At 48.1% G+C, this 5,413-nt stretch overlaps 1 long non-coding RNA gene across 1 annotated transcript; it reads right to left on the bottom strand.

Moving 5' to 3' along the window:
• Positions 1 to 533: 533 nt before the first annotated feature.
• Positions 534 to 1,502, bottom strand: LOC144096685 (uncharacterized). Its single transcript, XR_013306807.1, has 2 exons — positions 1,160 to 1,502; positions 534 to 779 (listed from the first exon to the last, which is right to left on the bottom strand). It is a non-coding gene; the product is annotated as an uncharacterized LOC144096685 (long non-coding RNA).
• Positions 1,503 to 5,413: the final 3,911 nt, after the last annotated feature.

The raw sequence follows: 5,413 nt of genomic DNA, 5'->3' as shown, positions 1-5,413 counted from the left end.
CATATTAACTAAAATAGTGCTTATTGGACAATTAATTACCTATTTACTTTAATTCTCTATCATTAAGGATTAATTATATTACTAAGTACCCCGTAAACAGAAAAACACCCAAACAGGAGTAAATGGCACGTTACGCAGCGCACTCCCGAAAGTGCGGTTAGATTTTCCTCAAAACAGGAGTATCTTATCTACTTCTGTTTGAAGAGGTAATTTTGGGGTGCTTGAAGGAGTGAAGTGTTACCGCTCTCTAGACAAGACTTTATTTTGGAATAAATGTTGCGCTCGCAAAGGACTTAGCATGGCAGTTAATACAAGTACCACATACTCCTTTGCGGCTCACTTTATAGTACATTTCAGCAGTATGTGCCTGTTCCTTTTAAGCACCTTTCACATTACTACAAGGTCGCATTTATGATGCCCAGACGAGTATATTTCACTTGATGAGAAAGCCCATTTGAAATGCAGTACTCCTATGGAAGCCTCACTTTACAGCTTTGTGTTTCAGAATAAGTGCGTCAATGAAAATACAGTGACAGATTTCAAACGGTATTTTTATTGTATGCAAAACATTCGAGCCAAGTGTCCCGGAGCTTGTCTTCGATGTTTACAGAGTGCCTTGAGACACGCTCTCTTTGAGTATTCAATTTGATATAGCCAAAGGGATGAAAATCGAGGCACCACACTTGCAACCTCAGAGGGCACTTAAATGCGTTGCTGTCAACATACAGGCATGTCATGCTATCGCTGGTCACAAGGCACGACGCCAAAGGAGGATCTTTCTGAAAGAATAATTAGAAAAAGAAATAAGCGCATGAAAGCAATTACACCTCTAAACTTGAAGTATGAGATGCTTCAAGTGTAGTTTAAGTCAAGTTCACACAATCAATTCAGAGGACATTTATCAAAACATAGGTATTGCTGACTTTTAAACGTTTTTCATGGCAAAAGATTGGCTAGTAGCACATAGTAGCTAATCTACTAGCTAGTACATATCTGTAGCCTGTCGGATGACAGCGCCTGAATGCGGTTTTCGCGGTGTCACAAGTTGCAGGGAGAGCCGCTTTCGTTGCCGTTAATGAAATAGAGCGAATTGGAAGCAGCTTTGATTGGGAACCTTTTTCCCATAAAGCATAAAACTGCAAAAATAAAATAGTCTTACTGAGGCCCTTGTGGATTCGCACCGCCTTTAGTTGTCTCCCTGCACGAAAGTGGCATTGCGACATAATTTTTTTCACGGATCAGAAGGTTCCCCACGCGTTCCAGACATCAGATCAAAAGTAATTATTGAAACTGGAGAATGCAAACAAAAGACAGCGCTTTGCATGCACGCAGTGGAAGCTTGCATGCAATTTCCTTGCTGGGAGAGCCCGCAGCCGTGCACTTTGAGTGCGTCGTTAATGTGCGTACAGGTCAAAGGCAGCGCAAGGGCGATTAGCATAGCGGGGGGAGGGAGCGATGCTTTAGTGTAATTTCTTTGGCATCGTTAGAATAAAAAGCTACCCCACTTCCGCCCTTCTACTACAAACCTGCCTTCTGTTCTGCTTTGCCGTCCCATTTTTGGCCAGGGTTCAAAAGAAAGCATTCGGCACAGGTCTGTCTCGTTGGGAAAGAAATGTAATTTAAGTTAGAAAGAACGCCAACCAAAAAAAAATGGGGAAGAAAACGAAAAAAAACACGACGTTTCAGAAACTACTCGGATCCTCCAACAGGTGTGACTGCGAGCGAGTTGCAGCTTCCCGTTTTAAGCCTTCGGTTAGTCATCCGCCGCGTCACTGGACATAGACCGTGGATGTAAGAGGAACGTGGGGAGTGGTTAACATTGCCCCGCGTCTGCCGAATATGCCATGACTCAAGTACAATAACTCAAGTAAGAGCCTTCTGCGTGGGCGCGGCACAGTGTCCAGCACAATGGCTCCCTCGAAGTCAATTTTGTGGCCACATGCCTCGCAGTATCCGCCACCACGCTCTGTTCTCTGTTCATTTGCTTGACATGCGCTTTGTGCTGCTTCATTCTTTCGGCGAAATTCATGGTTTCGCCGATGTACGACGCCGAGCCTTTCGAGCAGGGGATCTTGTATACTTGTGTAGGAACTCCGGAACTCTTGCCTCCACGAGTTTCACATATATGGAAGGTGTTCGGAAACTGGAAGCGAATAGGAAACTGCTTCTTTTCACAATTTTCGAGTAAGAAGAGCTTACAGCATACAACATTTTGGAACTATAGACGCCTAACTATCCAAAAAGGCAGTGCTCAGTATGCTTGGTTGCCACGTCATGCCTGCTGCCAAAAATCGCTGCTACGTTTCGACGCTACGAACCCGTAAAATAAAAAAAATGTAACTTGAAAATGTATATGTAAAAGTAAAATTTAGGCAATCTCCTTGTGCGCTAGTGCGTCGTCATGCCCTGTGCTATGATTACAAAGAATAATTCGCTTGGTTTGTTTGCATCACAAGGCCTTCTTAAAACACAGGAAAGGAAGCAACCGATTAAGGCAGGCGAGGTTTTGTTCTCATCGTTGTTCGTCATAACGTGACAAAAATTCACAGACCTCAACGGCCGTGCATTTTCACTATGCTTATTGCCTGTACAGCTTTTCCATGTTCATGGGCAGTAAATACATGGAGAAAACTTTGTCCGGAGAAAAACCAACCCCACTTCCAGTTGTACATATTAACGTAAAAAGCCACGACTTTACTACCACACACTTTTTTCAGCCGCATGTAACAATAAAATTATCAGATACTTAGTGGACACTGGGTAACTCGATGGAGCGCGCCCTGCACTCGCATCGAGGCACCGGCAGGCAGAGGTGGGCATTTGACCTAAAAATTCCGGACTCACCTCAACTTCAAAAAGAATTTGCCCACCTCATTCAACCTCAATCTCATCAGTTGATGTTGAGGTCTCCTTTCACACCCTCACCTCACTTTTCCTGAGGCCACTTCTGACCTCACTCAACCTCAACTCAACCTCAAATTGTGAAGTTGAGATCGGCTGCTCGACCTCAAAACACAAACGAAACGCGCTTAAGAAGTTTTTCAGTTAAAACAATTCTGAGAATCCTGTGAGACAGGAAAGCCAAAATGATGATGGAAAGTGTGTACAGACACTATTGATGTGCACGCAGTAGGAGAAGCTTATAATCTGGGATGAGCTCTCAGAGAGTATATGGCCGGTGGGCAGGGGTGTCCCATACGTGGTTACCACTAGTAGTCGGGGAGTACTTTATATGTGTGAATATTTGGCAACCTGCTTCTTGTATACTTGCTCGTATTGAACACTCTCGCTCATTCACGCACGAACCGGCAATTCACAAACACAGAACTTCAACACCATATACCAGAAATTGAGAGGAGGGGGAAGGCATTCGTAATAATATTTGGTTTCTGGGGAAAGGAGATGGCGCAGTATCTGTCTCATATATCATTGGACACCGGAACCGCGCCGTAAGGGAAGGGATAGAGGGCGTGAAAGAAGAAAGGAAGAAAGAGGTGTCGTAGTGGAGGGCTCCGGAATAATTTCGACCACCAGGGGATCTTTAACGTGCACTGACATCGCAAAGAACACGGGCACCTTGACTGACTGACGTTGCTGAAAGGAAGTAGGAAAAAGAAAGAGCACGGGCCTGCCTACAGGCTCAAGCCGAGCCACGCTCGCTGCCGCCCGCTGAAAGTAAGAGATTTAAAGGATAGATGGGGAAAGATAGATAGAAAAGGCGCCGCGCGCAAATAGGCCCAGAGGCCCCAGGCCGATCCCGGAGGCAGTGCAATACCATCCGACCCGTGCCAAAGTGTGTCTAGCACACCGACATATTTCAAAAATAAGTTTAATATCTTAGGTCCAAGGACCAGCAGCAGATATTAAATCAAGTTTCAGGTACACGGATGCCTTAGCGTTTCGCTTCCATCGAAATGCAGCCGCCGCGGTCGGGTTAGAACCCGGGAACTCCGGATCAGTAGCCGAGCGCCCTAACAGAGCGGACAATGGCGTTCCGTGGATTCCTTGGCAACGCTGCAACACGCTGTCGCGTCCTGCTCTTAAAGACGAAGCTTAAGTGTCCTCCGATTTTTTTCACTTTCCTTCCCATACGGGCGCGGTTCGGGTGCTTACCAAGATATGTGAGACAGGCGTCATTTCTCATGGTTTGACCTGGTGGTGGTTGTGGAAACTTTATTACACACAGGGGAGTTTAGGACGCGCAGGTCCTTGGGCCCTCGCGCGGCCCACTGCACTCAAACGTTCATGTCCCGGAGGCTCATGACGTTGGCAGCCCGGCCGGTGGCGATGGCTTGCTTGGCCGGGTCCTCGGAGCGCAGTAGGGTCCCCCAAGCCTCCCAAGTGGTAATGTTCTCCAGGCCCCGCGGGGGAAGATCCGCCGGGCAGAGGAAAAGGATATGATCGAAAGTGGCTTTGGGGTGGTGGCAAAGGGTACAGGAGGGGTTTGTGTGGATTTAGTGATAGCCCGAGTGTATATAAGGGGAGGGTAAGGTGCGTGTTTGGAGCCGCCTCCAAAGTGTCTGATGATATTTGTCGAGGGAGGGATGGGGTGGGGGGTACAGCTGACGCTCGGCTTTGCAGGCCTGCGTCAGTTCACTGAATGAATGCATGCGCGCCCGTGACATCCCCAGATCGGAGGCCGCCGGTGCCCGGTTGAGAGAACCTCGGGCTAAATAAAGCGTTGGCAGCCTCGTTTCCGGGATTCCCGGATTGGACAGGCACCCATATGAGCTCCATGTGGCGGGGCGGGTGTGCGGCGAGGGAGTTCAATATGCGAAATGCAGGGACAGCTTTTGTGTGGCCCGGTGTGAGGTGGTTAAAATATCATGTGTGAGCTGGAGCATGGCATCCTGTGCCGACAGGTGGGGACGGAAGCCCACCATGCTGTGCGGGTAGATGTCTTGCTCCCTCGTGTGTTGAGTGACTCGGGCGAGTGCGACATGCTCCAAAAGCTTGTCCAGGCATGATGCTAGTGAGATGGGACGAAGATTTGCAGGTGTAAGGGGTTTGGGAGGGTTGGGTATGAATAAGATTTTGACATGACGCCAGGATTGCTGAAGGGGGCAATCCTGCCAGCATGTGTTGAAGTACCCCGTGAGCTGGGCAATCAACTGATCGTCCAAATTTCGGAGCATGCTATTGGAGATACGGTCACCTCCTGGAGTGGAGTTAGAGCGGAGAGTCAGGAGGGCCGCTCTGACTTCTGTTTCCGTAATCTCCACGTCGAGATTGGCATTCGGGGTTTGACCTCTCATGGTTTGACCTCTACCTACTTTCAAAGTGAAACTTGCGGCCACACTGACCTGTAGCTACTTTCAAGGTCAAACTTGCGGCCCCGCCGACGGCTCTAAAAGCTGCCGTAGTGAAGCTTTTCGCTTCAAAACCTTCCAAACCTGTCGGGTTGGCTCTGGAG

The sequence above is a fragment of the Amblyomma americanum genome, chromosome 1 (genome assembly GCF_052857255.1).
Source record: "Amblyomma americanum isolate KBUSLIRL-KWMA chromosome 1, ASM5285725v1, whole genome shotgun sequence".
NCBI classification, from domain to species: domain Eukaryota; kingdom Metazoa; phylum Arthropoda; class Arachnida; order Ixodida; family Ixodidae; genus Amblyomma; species Amblyomma americanum.
This window is presented reverse-complemented; position numbering and strand designations above follow the sequence as displayed.